The sequence below is a fragment of the Arachis hypogaea genome, chromosome 14, assembly GCF_003086295.3.
Source record: "Arachis hypogaea cultivar Tifrunner chromosome 14, arahy.Tifrunner.gnm2.J5K5, whole genome shotgun sequence".
In the NCBI taxonomy this organism is placed as follows: Eukaryota; Viridiplantae; Streptophyta; class Magnoliopsida; order Fabales; family Fabaceae; genus Arachis; species Arachis hypogaea.
Window position 1 is genome coordinate 20,806,888 of NC_092049.1, and position 22,371 is coordinate 20,829,258.

The window sequence follows — 22,371 nt, forward strand, 5'->3', positions numbered from 1 at the left end:
TTGAATTTGTGTCAAAAATAGCTGCTAATTCTTTTTCTATATAGATGACCAAATTGTCTGCAAAAAATTCATCAGCCATCTTACTTCAGAGTCTTGTCTTAATAATTTTCATTGCTGAGAAAGTTCTTTCTGTTGTTGCTATAGACACGGGTAGAGTCAAAACAAGATGTATTAATCTATCAACCATGTGATAAGTTCTTGATTTTCCCATTTCTTGCAACTTGTTGCACAATTCACAAAGTAAACCAATGCCTTTCAAATGATTTGGTATATCATGCTGATAATGTTGCAATTGAGATTTCAAAATATTTAGCTCATTAGAAGAAAAGTCAAGGAGATAAAACTTCTCTGCTAACCTACTAATTTCTTCAATATTAAATGATTTAAAATTGTCCTTAGGATCCAAAGCACAACTCAAAGTCAAAAGCTCTATTGTTTGCTCATTAAATCTACTATTCAACTCTTGTATTTGAGAGTCAATTGTTGCTAAGAATACATCTATTCGATAATGATGCTCAACTGTCACACTTGGTTGACGAGATCGACCTCTTCCAAAAATATATTGTGCACTCATATTAGGGACTTCAATTTCATGCTTTTCACAAAAATCTTTAACATTTGCAAGAAAATTGCACCATCCACCATCCACCACAAAAATCTTTAAAATTTGCAAGTAACTTTGATGTAGAAACAATATGCATTGCATTAATAATACCTTGAGATTGTTGTTGCAGTTCTTGGCAAAGAACATTAGTGATTCTCATAATCTCTTTCATCAAGTGCAAAGTGAAAACAAATTCAAATGACAATAATATTTTACTAACACCATAAGCCTCACCTCGTTGTGCATAAGTTGTCCTGTCTTCAATGATATTATTGAGAACAATATTGGTAGCAGTAAATATTTTTACCAAACTGCAAATAGAATTAAAGTGAGAGCTCCATCGAGTATCCCCGACTCTTTGTAAAGTGCTTATTTGATTCGCACCTTTGCCTGTTTCTAATTCATTTTGAGCAACCAAATTTGCATTTTCAATTGCTTGAGCTTCTTGTAATTGATCATGTCTTTTTGAAGCACTAACAATAGTGACAATAGAATTTAATTGAGTAAAAAATTCATGAATTTGAAGTACCTCTCTTGAAGCAGCCACCAATGCTAATTGTAACCTATGAGCAAAACCATGTACATAATATGCTTGTGGAGAATCTTTAAGAAACAAAGCTTGCAAACCATTCCACTCACCTCGCATGTTGCTAGCACCATCATACCCTTGACCCCTAATATTTTCAACTTGGAGATTATAATGAGAAAGGACAGAAATTAATTCTTTCTTTAAAGTTGTTGCACAAGTATCAGTGACATGCACAAGATCAAAGAATCTCTCTTAAACAAAACCATCTAGAGTAACAAATCTCAAAACAATGGCCATTTGCTCCTTTTTAGATTCATCTCTAGCTTCATCAACAATAATATAAAATTTGGCATCTCCAATCTCTTCTCTAATTGAATTTCTCACCTTAGTAGCAAGAATATGTAAAATTTCTTTTTGGACATCATTTGAAGTATACTTAGCATTTTTTGGAGCATTTTCTAAAACATTCTTTTTCACTCTTTTATTGTAAGATCCCAAAATTTCAACATTTCCAAAAAGTTACCTCTGTTGCTTGAACTTTGGCTTTCATCATGTCCTCTGTATGCGCAACCTTGAAACGTTAACCATCTAATGCAATCTATAGATGCTTGATAAACCCCATTTGTAGGGTTTATCTTGTGTTGAATTTAGAGTATTTTGTCAACCTTTTCTCACATTTACTCAATAAAATAGCATGATTTTGTGATTGTCCCCTAATTTGTGCTTAAGTGAGAAAACATGCTTTTAGACCCTTAATTTGATAATTTTAATCTTCCTTTGATTCCACAAGATGCTTTGATGTGTTTGTTAGTGATTTCAGATTGAAAAGGGCTAGGAATGGATCAAAGGAGTGAAGAGAAAGCATGCAAAGTGGAGAAATCATGAAAAGGAAAAGATTTGGGATGCGCCCATGGACGCGCGCGCGCACCAGACGCATACACGTGGATCGCGCAATACTCCAGGGATGCGTACGCGTGCTGTACGCGTACGCGTCGATGCCCGCATGTGACTCCTTTAATGAAATCGTGCTGGCAATTTCAGAAGGGCTTCTGGCCCAGTTTTGAAGCTAATCTTTGGCGGAAAAAGGCTAAAGAGACCAGGGATTGAAGGGAAAGGCATCAATCAATGAATCATTCATTCACTTTTGACATTAGTTAGGTTTAGATGTAGTTTTTTAGAGAGAGAGGCTCTCTCCTCTCTCTAGGTTCTTAGGTCTTTAGCTTTAGTTCTTCTTAAATTCTGAATTCTATCTTATTTTAATTTAGTTTCTCTTCTACTTTTATTGGTTCTAGCATTCTAGTTCATTTATTTCCCTTATTGATTACTTATTGTTGCCAATTTAGTTCACGAACGTTTGATGTTAGATTCAATTTTCATATTAATGCAATTTATGTTTTCTATGGTTATTGTTGCCTTCGTTAATTTGTGTTATTGATGCTTGCAATTGGTTGTTAGATCTATTTTTCCTGCTAGTTTTCTATGCTTTTATTTTGTTCCTACCAAGTGTTTGATGAAATGCTTGGAAGGATGCTAGAGTAGAATTTTATGTTCTTGGCTTGGGAAAGTAACTTAGGAATTCTTGAGTCACTAATGTCCAAGCAATTGATGATTGGTAGCCATTGACTCTAGTTCTCACTAATTGAATTAGTGGATAGCTAGGAATTATGGACTTGGATTGATATAGCTCATTTGACTTTCCTCTACTTGTTAGAGGATGATTTAATGGGATTGATCCTTGCAATTATCATGTTGTGGTTAGTGATAAGGATAGAGATCCTTGACCACCAAACATTGCCAAGACCTTTTTGTTATTTGAATTTTCTTGCCATTTTACTTTCTTGTTCCTTATTTCAAAGACCCAAAAATATATTTTATCATAACCAATAACAAGAACACCTCCCTGCTATTCCTTGAGAGACGACCCGAGATTTGAATACTTCAGTTATTATTTTTAGGAGTTTGTTACTTGTGACAACCAAATTTTTGCATGAAAGGATTATTGTTGGTTTAGAAACTATACTTGCAATGAGAATTTTGTAAGACCCAAGACCTTTGAAAGAGGGCTATCATTAACTAATTTCAAATTCAGTGTTTCTGTAACCTTAATTTCAGAAATTTCTCTGTTAAAGAAAATTAAAGCAAGTTTTGATTTATCGAATTTGAGATGGGTTATGATTATTATCCAATTTTATAATTATTGGATTATTTTCTATATTTAGATTATAAATTTGTCAGTTATGAAATAATAGGGGTTTTACATGGTTTGGATTAGATCAGTAATATTTTAAATATTAGTACTGCTATTTTGGAAAAATAGAGAAATTAATTATATTATTTCTAATTTTTAGTTCTGGGTTTTCTATTGAAAATGATTTGTAAAATTAATGAGCAAATAGTATTTTTCTATATACAATTAGTGTTGGATTTAATTTGGGTTTCAATTACTATATTACCCCTACTTTTATTTGAAATTACAAAATTATCCTTGAACCCAATTTTTCCCTAATCCTAAAACTCAACACACATAACCATAACCCTAAAAACCCTACCCGGTTCCCCTGACCCGGTACACCCCAGGGTACCTAATGCAGCAGCAGCAGCTGCAAACTGATTGAAAGAAAGAAAGAAACAAGAGCAAAAAGAGAGAGAGGCTGAGTTGCGGCTGAGGAGAGGGGGGAAGCTCACCGCGTCGCACCGCCACAACAGGCCATGCCGCCAGGGTCACCGTCGCCAAGCCTCCTCGCCGTCGCATCGCCGCCGAAGCTCCCTGTGTCGCCACTGTTCGCGCAGAGGAGGGTTTAAGGGAGCTGGTGCTGCCACCGTGCCCAGCCGTCGAGCCACGCGTCGCTACCATCCTTGCGCCGCCATTGCCATCGCGGAGGAAGGAACCCAGAACAGAGAGGCGCACGAAGGAGAGAAGCTTGCGGCTAGCCTTGTCGCCGCCACTGCTTCCGCGTCTTCCAACAGCGCTGCTGTCGCTGCCGTGAATTGCCGCCAGAGGAGGAGCGAGAGACCAGGAGAGGGAGGTGTGTCGTGCTCTGCTGCAGTCGAGCCAGCCTTGCTGCCTCCGCTGCTGGGGGTTGCTCCCGTCACTGTCGCTGGTGAGAAGGAGAGGGCAGTGTGGGAGAAATAGAGCGCGAGGGAGGAGAAGCCGGCTCCGCCACTGCCTTTCACTGCTGCCACATGTTCCTCTGCCACTGCTAAAGGTGAGCTATCGGAACCCTCTGCTGCCCAGGAAACCACCACTAGGACCACTGCTATGTTGGGGGTAAGCTCTCCTCTGTTTCTGCTTCCTAGTTCTGCCAATTCAATCTTACTTTGAGGCTGTCGTTGAAACTGTTGGTGCTTAATTAATGGTTATAGTAGGTGACATCGCCGCTGCCATTTCTGGAGATAGTTGCTGGCTTTGTGTGGAGATTTCTGTTGCAACTAGTATTTGTTTTGGGACTGTTTTATCTGTTGCTGGAATCTCTGTTAGCTTGCCCTGTGCTGTTGAGTCACCACCGATGCTGAGAATAGGTGGTGGGAACTGCTAATGGAGCAGGCTGAGTCGCGGCGATTCCGGCTGCCAAGGGCGGTTCTGTGGTTATCGAAACCACTGCTGAAGCTTCTGTCCTTTGGTTCAGTTAGTATTCTCTAGTTACCGTAAGTACCTCTGCCTCGAAACCTTGCCCGTTCATATCCCGTGATGTGTTTTAAGGTTTTCGCAATATTTATGTCTTTAGGATTAAGTTAACGGGGCCACATATTGCGAGTAAAGGTTGTTTCTTCTGCTGTGAATTTGAGCAAAGCTGTGATTCAAGCTGTTGGTGATTTTGAGTTGAGGCAGAAAGGACTCTGTGAAACGTTTGGATTATGGAATTTGCGTTTTGAGGTAGGGGCGCTTTCCAAAAACTATGTTTTAAGTATTGGAATTATTACATATGGATACTGTTGTGAGATATTGTGTATTTGGTGATTGTATCTGTCTTATGTGTTATTTGATTGACTCGAGTGATTATGGATGTTGGTTTGGTTGAATTGTTGTGCGGCTTTGTTAAATGTTATGTTTTGAAGTGATTCTTTAAAGATTTAAAATCTGAGTTTAATCCGTTGAGGATTGATTTGATTTGAATCAATTATTTGATGATGTGAAAAGTCGAATGCACTTTTGAATTCATCCTGGTTTACTTTAATTGACTTGATCTTGAGTTGATTTTGAAATGGTTTTTCTTGAGATATGCCACTGAGGCGATTGTTGGATTTAGCTTGCTTTGAATTGATTTCTGGTTTTGAGCTGTTGAAAAGGAATGAGAAACGGTTTAGTTGGGACACGAACTGGGTGGCAAAAGTCCAAGTTTTAGGGGAGGTGCTGCCGAAATTTCTACAAAATCCTAGTCTTGTTTGAAAAGTTATTTAAAAAAGATTGGATTTGAGAAGTTGTATTATTTGATTTATTAAGAGAATATTTATATTTTCAAGCTTAATTTATTTAGTGAACTTTATGCCTTGAGTTTGACTTATTTAGAAATGAACTATTTTTACCGTTTGAATCACTGAAGGAAAGAATGGTGCTCTAATATTGATTTCAATATAAAAAGGAGCTTTTAGTGATTTCAAAGGAATCTAGACTTTTGATTGAGCAATTAAGTTTGAGGTATTTTGGAAGAGTTAGAAAAATGGGTTCCAAAAAGAAACCTGAAAGTGGTTTGATTCAAATGAACCTGTTCCTTTTCAAATGAGTTGATTTTCGGACCGGGTTAGAACTTGTGATTTTGTATGGTCGGTTTCATAATAAATTCAGTTTTATTTACTTAAACCGAGAATCCATGATTTGAGTTTCAATGAATTTTAAGGAATTGATATAGGTTGACCTTCCCTAAAGACTTGGGACTCTGCCGAGAAGCTTTTATTATAAAATCCCATTGTTGGACGGGTGGTTTTGAATACTTTGAAATAAATCCTTAACTTGCCATGGTTTTGGAAGTTTTGGAAAGAGAATGCCGAGAGTGGCTTTGTTTTAAACAGGGAACTCACTTTGAGTAAATTTGGCTTATTAGCCTAAGATGATTTGAGAAATGAGATCTTTAAAGCCAAGGCTGAAAAGAGTTGAAATTTGATTTCAAAGTGAAATGGCTTGAGAAAAGTGATTTGTGGCTTAAATGCCGGTTTTATGAATTTGATGATGTTGAATGGTGGAAGTACTGTTTTGTTATGGGCCGGAATGGCTGTGTATGATTATGAATATTGGCTGGTTCTGGATTGAACCGTGAGCCGGAATGGCTGTGTATGATATTGATTTATGGTTGATTGCCGAATGAGTTATGGGCCGTATGGCTGACTATGAATTATGAATTTAAGCCGGATGGCTGAGATGGATGTTGATCCATGGCTGGGACTGAATGAATATATGCTTGAGATACCTGGGTAGTAGCAAGGGTTGTGTTTCGTCCCACTTGCTCCAGGTCAGAGACTGTGACGCCTGGGTATAAGCGGTAGTAGTGGTGATTCCACTCGCTCCAGGTTGAGCTTTTAAACACCCGCCTGGGTAGTAGCCGCAGTAGTGGTTATTCCACTGGCTCTGGGTTGAGCGGGTAGTAGCAATGGGGTTGTAGCTCAAACCTACTTGCTCCGCGATGGGTGTTTCTGTCCATGGTTAGCTACCAGGACGTGTCGGGTTGGCTATATAACCGACAGATGATATCATCAGCCACTAGGGACAGGCATGCATCATATGCATTTATGTAACATTGTTTGGGTGTGCATATTGTACTTGGTTTGCCTATGTGATTAATTGCTAACTGTTCTACTTGCAATAACTATTTGTTTGTGCTTGCATCTTCCTATTTGTGTTTGCTACTGGGACTCTGTTGGACTGTGGTGATTGGTTGTTGTTGGATTGTTTGGACCTAGGGCCGTGGTTGAAATGAGATGGACCGATGGTTGGTTTCGGTTTTGTGGTTATGGTTTGGAAAGATATGAAAGGCTATTTTGGTTCAGTATAGATAAACCTTTTTGAAAGGCTTTTGATGTTTTTGAGAATTGAATGGTTCCTCTTTCAGAAAAGATTTTCGACTTACTTTTATTGAAAACCGTTGTTTTTGAAAAGAGGCATAAGAAGGTTATTAATCACTAGTACGGCTTATCTTCACGTATCCTATTACAGTAATTCCTAAAAAACCCTCTACTGAGAACCCTTTCGAGGATGATGTTCTCACCCCCCCTACATTTTTCCCCTTTCAGGATATGGGCGCAGAAGTCACGAGAAGTTTATTTAGTTGTTGTTGAGATGCTCTGTATTGCTTTAGATTATTATTTGTACCCTCGCCTTTATCTTGATATATTCTGTAAGAGGGATAGGAATTGTATTTGGTTAATGCTTGTAATATTATATGTATTTATGTATATATATATATATATAGATGTACTCTTTATGAGTTGTTGTAAGTTGTATGGTACTTATGGATATATGTTACATAGCAAAAGTATTTTTGGATTGGTGTTGCAGTTTAAAGTTTTAAACAGGCTCATATTTTAGTATTAAATAGTATAAGTGTTGTCGTAATGTCCGAGCTATCAGAGTTGCGCAGCCGGAAGCGTGAGCTTTGGTAGTTAGGGTGTTACAAATTTATTGTAAAATTCTAGACCACACAAAAATTCGTTCATCAAAATGGCGTCGTTGCCGAGAAATTGCAAACGTGTGTCTTATTATTGGTTATTGTAAATATCTGCTTTTTGCTTATTTGTTAGTTTTTGTTAGTTTTAGGACTTTATTGCTTATTTTTGTTAGCTTTTGTTTTTATTTTCTTTTGTTACTATGAATTCTCACCCCTTTGGCTACGAGTGTGGTTACAATCATGTTACAGGAAGTGGAGATTACAATGAGAATATGCATCAAGGATGGGAGAATCAAAGATGGGAGGAGCCACAAGGATTTGATCAACCCTCTTGGCAACAACCTCCACCAACATACTACGACCAAGAGCCATTTCAAAGTGCGTACCAAGACAATGGATATGGTGGACCTCCTCGTAGTTACCAACAAGGCCCACCATATGCCTATGAACCCTCTCCTCAACATAACTTTGAACCACCATACTCACAAGCTCCGTACTACCAAACACTCTCATATGATTCTAACCCTTCTCTACCATACCAACCACCTTATGAGCCATATGAACCATATATGGAACCACCCCAATTCCAACCCAATTACTCCCAAGAACCACCATCCCCATATACACCCTCTTCATATCCATCAATCCACGAGCCATATGATCCCAATTATGTTATCCAAGAGGAACAAGAGTCAAGGGATCGTCTCAAGGAAACACTGGATCAATTTCATGCAACCCTTCATCAACTGGAGCGAGTGGTAAGCCGAGAACCACAAGAGGATCTCATGGCTAAGGAATCTCAACTTGAGAACAAGGAATTGAAATGTGTTGTGCAACAAGTGAAAAGGATGGAGAGTGTTAAACCGCCACATCCTTCTTATGATGAACCACCCTTTTATCATGAACCTTTCCTCCCAATCACTGAACCTTCATATCTATCCCAATCTTCAATGCATGACACACTTGGTGTTCTTCTTCAAGGGCAAAGAGAGATGCAAAGGGAAGTACTAGAATTCATGGCTTCCTTGACCGAGGTAGTAAATTGATTAGCTTCCCAACATTTGGACACTCAAGGAATCCCCATGGCTTCATGTGGATAATCTAATGAAGAACGTAGCATGAAGGAGACACAAGAAACTCTGGTGGACAGTGAGGAGCATGACTTTGTATTGGAACAAGTGGAGGAAGCCGTAATAGTTGAAGAGGAGGAAGTAGTTGAAGACTTAGGAGATGCCGAACCTCCATGGGAATCTAGAGTTGTAGAGTATTTCTCCAAGAAGCTTGAAATTGATGTCAAAGAGGCTAGTGCACCACCTCCATGGCATATTCCCTATGAAGAATTGGATGGAATAGATCAAGAAGCAAGTTCCCTTGATGAAGATGATCATGAAGCAAGTCTTCCTGGTGATGAATCCATATCCACAAATGAACTCGTTGAATATGAAGATCCTTCTTCGATTGAATCTGAGAATGATGTGGAAGTGGTAGTCCTTCGAAAAGGATGGACGGGAGTTGAACATGCATTGTCAAGATCATTGGAGACTTCTCTACCTAGGTTGCCGTCTACTACATCATTTGAGTGGGTAAGACTTATCTCTATTTGCTTTACAATCCCACTTGAGTATGGTATTCTTGAAACCGATGGTCAACTTAGGAAGCTTTGTAGCATTAAGCGTAAGAGAAGGATGTTTAGTAGTTGGAGTTGCAAATCAAGACTCATCAAGGTCGATATTTTAAGAGCTAGATGCAAGGGTAGGACTAGTGAACAATTGGTTGGATCTAAGAGAAGAGTTTGGTATTGCATTGAGAATTCAGACTGCTTGCCACTCGATAGGAACAATAAAGATCCACTTCAAGACGGGTGTAGAAATTGGATTTGGGATCCCAGCGTACAAGATGATCGACTTTGGAAGCTCAAAGCTTGTGAAGAATTCCCTCAAGGCTTGGCAAGTTCACTTGAGAATGATGAAGTTTATTGGACGTCCAAGCGTTGGCGGAAGTTTCAGGATGAGTTCAAGCACAAGCCACCATGACAAGGAGCTCGCCTAATGTCCAACTTAAGGACAGTAAATAAAAGTGCTAGGCGGGAGACAACCCACTATGGTATGATCTTTCTTTTTATTAGTTTGAATTCATTTCTGTCAATTTTAATTTCCAGTTTTGCATATCTACTTTTATTTTGCATTATTTAAAAAAAAGGGCAGGGACACGTACGCACGCTGTACGCGTACGCGTCGACCAGCGGATGTAGCCCCCATACATTTTTTCAGAGAGTTAGGCAAACGTTGTGTGAACACTGGGCGTGTAGCACAAGTCTCACGCACGCGTACGCGTACATCACGCGTGCGCGTCAATGCGCTTAAAGGAAAGCATGCGTGCGCGTACATGACGCGTACGCGTCGATGTGCTGACACAGTTCCCATACACATGACCCGAGAGTTGTGCTAACTCCGGGCCAATACCATGCCTCTGGCCCAACTCTCAACCCACGCGGACGCGTACATCATTCGTACGCATCCATGCACACATCTCCATTCCACGCTTCAGCGTACATCACGCTTCTGCGCTTCTCATCCTCCCGCTCACCCACGCGCACGCGTACAGCACGCGTACGCGTGGATTCAATATTATACCTCATCCACGCGAGACATCCTTGCCATTTCGCGTGCCCTATCCCTTCCTTTCCCCTCGACGTTCCCTCTCCTTCTCTCAGAACCCCCATTGCAGACCACCTTCTCCGGCCACCGCTGCAACCACCGTCCGGCGCCGCAACTGCCACCGTCGACCACCACTCTTCTTCTCCCCTCTCTTTCTTTCTTCCCCTCTCTCTCTCTCTCTCACCGTTCCCCCTCCCTATGCCTCTAACCGGCACCACCACGGTCACCGCTACAGCCACCGGTGAACCCTCAGCCACCCTCATCATCACTCCTTCTCCCCTTTTCTCACACCATCTCTTCCCTACTTTCTCTCTCTCACCACACCCTGTACCTTGGGCGGCCCCCTGCTTTTCTGCTCTGCCCTTCCGCTCTGCGCGCTGCCCCCTGCGCCGCCGCGAGCTCTTCTACGCCGCCACCACTACTGGGTGGCGCTGCTATCAACCTCCCCTTCCATTTTTCAATTCTGTTTGCTCACCCTTCTAGGTTCCCTACCTCCTACCTCCTGCTCTGTTTTAATTTTCTGCTACTGATCCTGTTAGTAAGCTTAGTTCTTTAATTTTGCTCATCTAGGTTAGTTAGATATGCATGTTTTAGCTTATCTTAGGTGGTTAGGTAGCTAGGTTGTGGTTAGAAGATTTTAGGCCTGATAATTGCTCCGTTTTTGTTTACTTTCTGAACGTATATTCCTTGGTTGCTAATTGGTAATGTTCTGTGTCCATTTTTTTACTGCTTTGCTGCCTTTTCCCTGCTGCCTTACTGAACTTCAGTTTTATGATTGAGCTTGGTGTTGCCTATGCATATGCAATCCATGCTTTTCTCATGTTTGATGTATTTTTGGATTCATATGACTATTTTTGCTATTGTTTGTTATCCGGGAACATCCGATTTACTGCTGGAATGCTACCCAAATTTCTAGAAATTGTTTTGGTTTTAAACTTGCTACCTAGAATTAAACTTGACACTTTTGGAATTGAGTTTTACTTGACTTACACCAAGTTCAATTCTTAGGTTACTTCGGTTGGCATTTCCGCATTTATTTTGTTTCTCATGATATGCATTGAACCTTCATATGCTTTCACTTTTCAAGTTAATCAAATGTCTTTTTACTTATACTACACTCACCATTTAATCTTAACTTGAAAATTTTCTTGAATATGGTTCATTCTTTTGCAATAATTGGTGCATTCCACTTGTGTAACCCTTTTAATTCAACATGGTTTTTAACTTATTTTAGTTACACAAAGAGCATATTTCACTTTTTCTACACCAATTTTTGCACATTTAGTGACCATGACATTGATTGGTGATCTGCTTTCCATTTATATGCTTCTGTGCAACATTTCATATTTCATCATCAATGACTGCATCTTCCTCATGAAGGTGAGTGTGCTTGTTTTTCACACTTTGTGCATTTATCTTGATTGAGCCAATGACCGTCCTATCCCTAATTTTTGAACTAGTTTTCTAACTTCCAACTTGCCTAACATGCTGATTTTTCCTTTTTTGGTTCCAAACTAACCCCTTCACCATTCTTTTGGGTATGACGCTTATTAGGCTTAATAAACAAGCATTGTGCTACTCTTGCACCAATTCTTGGTCTATGACTTTGTTTCGATTTCTGATTTTTGTTGCCTACTTTCCAAGGATTCTTTTATTTTAACTCACTTCCTGCATATGTCAATCCTTGCTTTCTTTTCCTCTACTTGGCTTAAGTGTTTATATCCTGTCGTATCTGTTTTTTTTTTTTTTTTTAGGATGGCTGACAGAGGGAAAGCCATGGTTACCTCTAGAAAGAGGAAGACACCTCAAGCCTCCACTCTTTCTCCTTTCGCCAATTATTCTAAAAACCCTCTTTCGGAGAAGGATAAAGTGGATCAGCTGCTGTCACCTACCGATACAGACAAGTTTCCTAACTTGTATTGTGAGTTCCGCTTCCCGACCTATTGAAAGAAAAACCTTAACATAGAGATGAAACTGGCCATCCCGCCGACCTGAGGCGATCCATTGAGGCCCGTATTCAGGGGCTGGGTCTAGGTTTTGTTGATAGGGAGTTGGGTAGGGTGAACATGTCATGGGTCAAAGAATTTTACTGTAATTTCTTTAGAGCGACCCTTGATTCGGTTTACCTGCAAGGCGGACAGATATTGGTTACAAAGGCTGCTATTGAGGATGCTCTCCATTGTCTACCTAAGACCGGTGCCACAGATGCCTATGAGTAGGCAGAGGTAGCGATGTATTATATGACTTTTGATTATGATGCTTTGAGATGTGTTATTGCCACCCCGGATGCCCCTTGGGTGATGGATGCTAACAATAAGAAACCCAAGGAGATGCTGTTTGCTCATCTATCGAGAGAGGCTAGGACATGGTAGCATATCTTTGCCACCTATGTCATGCCAAGCACACATTTTACTGAGATTCTAGTGGACATGCTCGTCCTGATCAGATGTGTTATGGAAGGGAAGGAGGTATACTTCCCTCGCTTGATTAGGAGGTACATGTGGCGAGCACATGTCCGTGGCATACTCCCATTCTCCACTTTGGTAACTAGGATGGCTGAGCTAGCCGGTGCTCCTTGAAGAGTGGATGACGTGTCACCACTATCCCCAGACGACGGCAAGGAGGACTTTATTCCGTGGGACACATGGGTGAACGAGAAGCCTCCATCCCGGCGTCCATCTCGAGCCCAAGCCAGAGCAGCAACAGCAGCTGGACCCTCTTCTTCCTCAGTTGCAGCAGGACCCTCAGCACCAGCAGCACCCTTACCACCACCAGCACCCCAGTTGACATATCTATTGGTACAACGTTTCTTCCGCTTCATGGAGCGTAGTGAGCGCCGCATAATGCGACGCCTTGATAGAGTGGATCAGATGTTTTTGGCACTGGACGTTGAGTTATCCCCTCTTCCCGACTCTTCCGCATCCGACGACGAAGACCACGAGGAGGAGCCTCCTCAGCCAGAGGCACCTCCACAGACCCAGGCCGCCCCGGAGGCACAGCAGCCCCCTGAGGAGCCACAACCTAGGACCCAGCAGCCAGATGTGATTGTTGACCCCCATCCCGTGCCCAAGCAGTAGCATCGAGGACGATGCTTCATTCTAAGTGTGGGAGGTCACCGTCGTCGCCGTCAGTGGATAGCTTTATTTCGGTGAACATTTCCGGACATTTATCTCTTAGTTTATGTTATTTTGCTTTATTTTGCACTTTTTGGGATTATTGTATATACTAGTATTGTGGATACTTTTATTTTAGTTGTTGCATTTTGCACCTTAGATTGGATACATTTCATATTTTAGTTGGACTTTGCGTTATATAGTTGTTTTAGCTAGTTTTAGCTTTTGGTTGTGATTAGAAAAATATTTTGGATTGTTGAGACCTAAGTTGACCCTTTTTGCATCTGAAGTTTATGTTGATTGAAAAAGGGGATAAACTAAGGAAATTTTAGAATTTCTCAATCACAACATTGCATTTAGAATAAGCTTAGTCAAACAATGAAATTTTTTAAGGAATTTATCTATAGGGCATCACCCCAATTGATTGGAAACTTTTGATAAACTTGCTTGAATTTTATATTTTGTGAAGCATGTTTTGAGCTAAGAACACAAGCTTGTGAGATTTGAGCCTATTGATGTGGTTACATCTTATAACCACTTATTTTCCTTCTTGTGTGCAATTGTCCTCTTCCTATGATTGTGATCCTTGATTTGTTTAATTCTAATATGTCCATTATTCCTTGTATCCATGCACTTATATGATTGAGGCCATTACTTCATTAGCTACTCATCAAAATAGCCTACCTTTTATCCTCCATTGTTAGCCAATTTTGAGCCTACGCTTAACCCAATTATTCTTTATTTTAGCACATTACAAGCCTAAAACAAAAAATAATAAAAATCCCTTGTTTGGATCTTTGATTAGCTTAGACTAGTGAGAGTGTTTATTATTCAAGTTTGGGGAGATTTGGAAACATTGGTTGGGATAAAAGGGTGTTTTGTATTTCTATATTTGGGAATTTGGTGCATACTCATGTATTGATTAAATATATAGACCTTATGCATTGATGTCCTTGTATGTAGCTTGAAAAAAAAATAGAAAAAGAAAGAAAAAGAAAAAAATAATAAAAAGGGGACAAAATGCCCCAAAGTAAAGTTCAATAAAATCAATGCATAAGTGTTGTGAAATGAAAAGAAAATGCATGAGTATGTGAAAAGGTGAAGGATGGGTAGTTAGGTTAGTTTTGAACTTGTATAGGTCATTATATAGGTTAGGTGGAAAAGTCTAGGCTAATCAAAGATTCAAACTTCTAGTCCACTTAACCATATATGATCCTACCTTGACCCTAGCCCTATTACAACCTTTAAGAAAGACCTCATGATATTTATATGCATGCATTGAGTAACTGTTGATTGTTAGATGAAGAACAAATTTTGGAAAGCATGATTAGGGGAGAATTGAGTTAATCAACCCCTAAACACTTGAGTGACTAGAGCGGATACACATCCGGTGAGGGTTCGATTGCTCAATCACATGTATTCACCACTATCTTCTATATTCTTGCAAGTTTGTAAATCCTTTTGATAATTCAATACAATTGTGGGTTGGATTTAATTCCTATTGCTTTAACCCTTATGCTTACATATGTTCTCTTGAAAGGTTTATTTGTTTTGGCCAAAGCATTTACATTCATAACAAGTAGTTGTATTTAGATAGTTTGCATATAGTTTAGTTGCATTGAAAAAATGTCATACACCTTGTTTCCTTCTTGGTTTAGCATTAGGACATGCTAAGGTTTAAGTGTTGGGAGGTTGATAAACCATATTTGTAGGGTTTATCTTGTGTTGAATTTAGAGTATTTTGTCAACCTTTTCTCACATTTACTCAATGAAATAGCATGGTTTTGTGATTGTCCCCTAATTTGTGATTAAGTGTGAAAACATGCTTTTAGAACCTTAATTTGATAATTTTAATCTTCCTTTGATTCCACTAGATGCCTTGATGTGTTTGTTAGTGATTTCATATTGAAAAGGGCTAGGAATGGATCAAAGGAGTGAAGAGAAAGCATGTAAAATAGAGAAATCATGAAAAGCCAAAGATTTGGGATGCGCCCGCGCGCACCAGACGCATACGCATGGATCGCGCAATACTCCAGGGACGCATACGCGTCGATGCCCGCACGTGACTCCTTTAATGAAATGTTGCCTGGCAATTTCAGAAGGGCTTCTGGCCCAGTTTTGAAGCTAATCTTTGGAGGAAAAAGGCTAAAGAGACCAGGGATTGAAGGGGAAGGCATCAATCAATGAATCATTCATTCACTTTTGACATTAGTTAAGTTTAGATGTAGTTTTTTAGAGAGAGAGGCTCTCTCCTCTCTCTAGGTTCTTAGGTTTTCAGATTTAGTTCTTCTCAAATTCTGAATTCTATCTTATTTCGATTTAGTTTCTCTTCTACTTTTATTGGTTCTAGCATTCTAGTTCATTTATTTCCCTTATTGATTACTTATTGTTGCCAATTTAGTTCACGAACGTTTGATGTTAGATTCAATTTCCATATTAATGCAATTTATGTTTTCTATGGTTATTGTTGCCTTCGTTAATTTATGTTATTGATGCTTGCAATTGGTTGTTAGATCTATTTTCCCTGCTAGTTTTCTATGCTTTTATTTTGTGCCTACCAAGTGTTTGATGAAATGCTTGGAAGGATGCTAGAGTAGAATTTTATGTTCTTGACTTGGGAAGATAACTTAGGAATTCTTGAGTCACTAATGTCCAAGCAATTGATGATTGGTAGCCATTGACTCTAGTTCTCACTAATTGAATTAGTGGATAGCTAGGACTTACGGACTTGGATTGATATAGCTCATTTGACTTTTCTCTACTTGTTAGAGGATGATTTAATGGGATTGATCCTTACAATTATCATGTTGTGGTTAGTGATAAGGATAGAGATCCTTGACCACCAAACCTTGCCAAGACCTTTTTGTTATTTAAATTTTCTTGCCATTTTACTTTCTTGTTCCTTATTTCAAAGACCCAAAAATATATTTTATCATAACCAATAACAAGAACACCTCCCTGCAATTCCTTGAGAGACGACCCGAGGTTTGAATACTTCGATTATTATTTTTAGGGGTTTGTTACTTGTGACAACCAAATTTTTGTATGAAAGGATTATTGTTAGTTTAGAAACTATACTTGCAACGAGAATTTATTGTAAAATTTTAGACCACACAAAAATCCATTCATCAATGCTCTTAGTCGAATTCGATTATTTTCAATCTCTTCTGATGTTTGCTTATAAAGAAGTCTGTCGATATGTTGTGATTGTTTCATCAAATCATCACATGATTTCAGCGTCTTATGATGGAATGAGTTGGGACCTTTGCCAATGTGATTCAAAAGAGCACATTCTTTTTCACTATTTACTTTCACTACAAGAATTTGACAAATTAGCGACGAATTTTTGCGAAAAATATTTTTTGTCACTAATTCGTCACTAACTTGCGAGGAATTAGTGACGCACTAACGACAAAATTAATGAGCGGTCACAAAATCTGCAATCTTGTCGCAAAGCAAAAGCTATATCCTACCTATTTTGTACAAATTACTCGCTAACCTCGTTGGAAATCAGTCGCAAAGTTATAACAAATCCAAAGCTAATCGAGAAAATTTTAAAAGTAACTAGTCGCAATTGAGTCACTAATCAAAAGCTTATTTAGTGAGGAATTAGCGACCGTTTAACAACTGATAGACTTTTCTCGCTTATTTCATGTTGCTACTAATTTGTCAGAAAAATGTTAGTCCTTATTTTGTCATTACTTTAATTAGCGGCTCATCCGACACTATCGTACCTATTCAGCCACTTTTTCTATTGAGTTTAAGAAATTAATTTTATATTTTTATTTTTAAAATTATAAATTAAATATTAATAATTGTAAATAAATTATGAAAAAGATAAAATATATTTAATTATTTAACATGTAAAATCTTTAAAATAAATAAATTTAAATAAAAAATAAGATTAAAAAAATATAAGGTTGTTATTATGTGTAACTAAATCAATATAAACACTTACTAATATTATTTAAAGATTAGTTACTTATAAATGTTATTAAATTTTATTTATTTTCTCAATCCTATTTAATTAGAAGCAAATTTAAAAATTTATATGCAAAGCATTTTTTTTATTTTCATCCATAATTCTAATAGATAAAAAAATGTATTACTTCAATTTTATCTTAAATATCTTTAATTATCTTTAATTTTATTATTTTTTAAAATTATTAATTTATATTTTGATTATATCATCTCATCATATTATACACTATCCTTTTATCTTTTTATTCTTTATACATGTATAATTATTATTATCTCTAAATAATATAACTATCATTTTAAAAATTGGTCAAAAATATAATTATCAGTTAATTTTTCTTTCTTCTTTTTACCGTTACCTTTTTATTTGGGCAAATGACCTTAATAAACCTAATGCATTTCAATATATCCTAATTATCCCAAATAAAAAAATACAACGTCAAAGTCTCAAACCACGTTTTTATATAAATCGAATTGATTTAGCGAAACACATAGTAAATGATTCGATTTCCAGAATAAAAATCGAAACGAGTTAATTCGAATTACGTGAATGGTTGAAAAGTGAATAAATCGAATTTAGTGAATTCGATTTCTAACAACGTTTAAATCAAATTAACAAGATTCGATTTAGGTAACGGATTTCATGCCCAACGTAAATCGAAACCATTTGATTCGATTTGATGGTTTTGTAAATCGAATTTACTTATTTCGATTTACATGCATTTCTCGTCGTGCATAATTCGAATAAATTTGATGGTTTTATTAAAATACTTTGCATAATCAATAATAATTTAAAAATTTAAAAAATTATTTTATTCCATGCATTAAAAAAAAGCTAACAAAATATTTAATTATGAGACTTTTTTAAAATTAATTTTTATTTATTAAATTAAAAATAACATATAAAATAACATATTTTGGTACTCTTTTAAGTACTCTCAATAATAAGATTATTATGTATAAATTGTTGATTCTTTTTGGACAAAATAAATAAAAAATTAATAATAATAATAATAATAATAATAATAATAATAATAATAATAATACTTAATAAAAATAATAATAATAATACTTAATAAAAATATAAGCTCAACGTGAAATTTTCACCAAAGTGAGATTCAAATATAATACTCTTTTATATAATTAATAATTTTAAAATTAAAAAAATTATTTTATTCTATGCATTAAAAAAATAAGCTAACAAAATATTTATTATTATTGTGTATTGTATAACTATCGTCTGACTAATTACTTAGTTGGCATGTTCTTAACTTAGCTTCTTACTACTCTTTCAAAAAAGATAATGTCAATAAAATCTTATACCCCTAACTTATATAGTTAAATCCAACTTCATCATGCTGCTGGTTGCACCATTATTAAATTTTAAAAATATTATAATAAATATAAATATATAAAAATTAAATAAATTTGTATATTTATTAATATATAAAATTATAGTTTAATTTTTAATAAGAACAAATTAAGGTTATTTGTCTTTTTTATTTTACACATAACTTATATTTTTATTGTCTTCTGTATTATTCTATTGAGTACATATAATACTCTTTTTTATTTTTCTTTCAATTAATAAAAAAATAATGATAGATATGTGTATGAAGAATAAAAATAATGAAAATAAAAATTAAAAATTTCGAAAAAATAATTACTAATGATGATTTAAGATATTAAATATAAAATAAAAAATATAGCAATTAAAATTATGGGAAAAAAAGATTTTTTTAATATAAATTTCTACATTTGCTTCAATTTAAATAAGATTGAGAAAATAAATAAATTTACAAACATTTATAAAATTTTCATCTTAATTGTTACATATAATAACAACGTAATAATTTTAATATTATACTTAAATTTATTCAAATTTTATTATTCTATATATTAGAAAAATTAAATAACTTATAAAATTTTTATTTTTATTTTTATTTTTATTTTTTATTTATTAATAATTTATTATTTACAAAATTTTTAATTTTTATCTTAATTTTATTATTAAAAAAACATAAAAATTAATTTTCCAAAAATATTAGGAAACAAAAAGGGGCATAAACGGTGTCGTCCCAAGTCCCCTTCCTAAGCTGAATGACCACCAACCCTGAACCCCCAACGTCTCTCTCACGCCATTATTATCTTCGATCGCTCTGTGTCCTCACTCTCTCAAGATCAGTCACCGCGCTCGTTGTCATCTTCTTGCTTCGGTCGTCAAGCCAGTTGGCCAGCTCACTTCACCATCATTGTCTTGCATCCAGTCGCTTATTCCCCATCATCGTCACCGCGGAAGAAGCAGTAGGTCCTGGGGTCGCACTCTGTCTCGTCATCCTCTCGTACTCAGAAGTGCGCCTTCCCTGCGCTCGTTGTTGCCGACAACGGAGGTAGCAGGTGGGCTTGTCTTCATTCATCTTCTTACTTTGAGCCTCGCCTCAGGTTCCTTCGCACAACCCAATTTGGTGAGTTCCAATTAATTTCTCATTTCTTTCTGTTCTGAAATGATCACTTTACTGATTGAGCTTGAATGTGCTTTGATTTTGTTGTCGAAAGATGAATTTGTTGCTGAAAATTGAATGTGTGGCTGAAATTTGTTACTGGAACCTTGAATTTTTTGCTTATCTGAAATGGTCAGTTGAATTTGTTAATTGCTGAAAGAATTTGTTACTGATTGAACTTGAAAGCACTTTGATTTTGTTGTTGAAAGTTGAATTTGTTGCTGAAAGTGGAATGTGTGGTTGAAATTTGCTACCGAAACCTTGAATTTTTTGCTTTTCTGGAATGATCACTTAAAATTGTTCATTGCTGAAAGAATTTATTATTGATTGAACTTGAATGCACTTTGATTTTTTTGTTCAAAGTTGGATTTATTGCTAAAAGTTGAATGTGTGAATGAGAAATTTGTTACTGGAACCTTTAACTTGTTGCTGTTCTGAAATGATCACTTAAAATTGTGTTTCTTTGATTTTTTTTTACCTATTTTTAAGTAACTGGGGTTCTTCAATTGTATAAGTCTACTACTCTACTGCTTCATTTTGAATTGGTTCATGTTCATTTGTACTTCCTTAAAAAAAATTGGATGATTTGATATTTATGATAACAGGATAGGGAAGCCGTAATCCTAATCAAATAAGCAAATAATAACAATAAATATCAATATTAATTCTAAGAGATCACATATGATATTCCTTAATGTTCTAGAGATATTATCTTGATTTTCAATAAGGCATATATACTTGTACTTATCTCAAACTTTCATTCCCTAATTTAAATCCAGCTAACTTAGTGGATCACTACCACACGCTCACTTTCCACATTTGTTATTGAAAATTTTGTGCTAGAATCCTAACCATGTTATTGATATTTTTTTTTATTGAACCCGGTATATCTCCATACTTTTCAACCTCGTGACTTGAAGTTCTTGACATGAGATTAATGATACCCAATTATTTTTGGTTTTTCTAATGCTTCAAATTGTTTATGATTATTTTCTTCAAGCTTTGTATAATATCTTTTTATGATTTATATCTTTATTTTCAAATTGAATGTATTATGTTTGTTACTTTATAACTTGTAGAAAGGGTTATTTAGTGTGATTGTGAATAAAAATATATTAATGAAATTTAGGAAAAAATATACACGAGACTATGTCCATTTATATGCATGTTAACCATTGGTATTACAACTAAAATGAAACCTTAGTTCAGATAATCATGGCGCCCAATAGAAGTTGGATGTCACGAAGGCAAGATTGCACTGGTTATCTAAGCGAGAAATTTAAGAAAGGTGTTGTGGAATTCATAGATTTTGTAGAAAGAAATCCGACAGACATTGATAGTTTAGGTCACATTCTTTGTCCATGCACAAAATGTAAGAACAGGCTTAAGGATAAAATATTCTGGGTCGAAAAGCATTTATGTGATCGTGGGTTTATGGAGGGTTATATAAACTGGACTGCTCATGGTAAGGAAAGATGGGTTGAACAGGACGCAACAAATGTTACCCAAGAACATGAAGAGGAGAATACAAATCCATATGTAGACATGGTTATTGATGCTGTAGGTGATAACTTAAACGTAGTGGAAGGTTTAGAAGAGGATCCGAATCCATCCGCGTTGAAGTATATGATGATGTTCATAAGAAAAAAAGTGGAGAATATGTTTCTGAAGTATCCAAGAAAATTATTGTAAGTGTCTCTAATTTTGTAGTATAATTTAGTTTTAGTTTTCTTAATAATATGTCATTATTTTTCTGCTGTAGGACTCATATGGAGAGGCAATATCACAAAAATATGGAGAAGATTTAATAGATCAACCTGAAGTTGATCCTAACGTGTGGACAGAAGTTGTAGGAACCAACAAGAAAGGACGAGTTCATGGGTTAGGCCGCAGTCTGGATATTGGTATTCATGATCATAGAGATGTGCCATTACCTGAAGGTACAGGTGTTTCTACAGTCAAGTCAGTTTCACAAACAGACATCACTGAGGCTATTAAAGAAGCATTGCCTAGTGCTATAAATGCAGTCTTGCATAGTATTGTAAATGAAGCTATACAGAGTAATTTACTGTCTCTTCTTTCTAAGATTCTAGGATTCCCCCAAGAGAAGAATCAGTAGAGTGATTTTGCTGGGAATAATATTTGATTAGGTGGCTTATGTTAATGCATTTTGTTAAGCTTAGTTTATTATCGTAGTTTATTTGTTTGATAGACAATTGATTAGGAAATTTGTTTCATTTTCAGTTTTTATAGAAGTTGGCTTACTTTTATTGGTAGTTTACTTAGTTAATAAATAATTATTTGGATTGATTTTTATAGTTACTGTTAGATTTAACTTGTTTTGGTATTTTATTTGTGAAGTATTTATGTTGGAGATGTTGCATTAGACTTTT

General features: G+C 36.4%; 1 long non-coding RNA gene across 1 annotated transcript; it reads left to right on the forward strand.

Moving 5' to 3' along the window:
* The first annotated feature begins 19,584 nt into the window (after window positions 1-19,584).
* On the forward strand, window positions 19,585-22,371 carry LOC112741785 (uncharacterized). The gene is made up of 3 exons (XR_011871773.1): window positions 19,585-19,942; window positions 21,188-21,666; window positions 21,741-22,371. It is a non-coding gene; the product is annotated as an uncharacterized lncRNA (long non-coding RNA).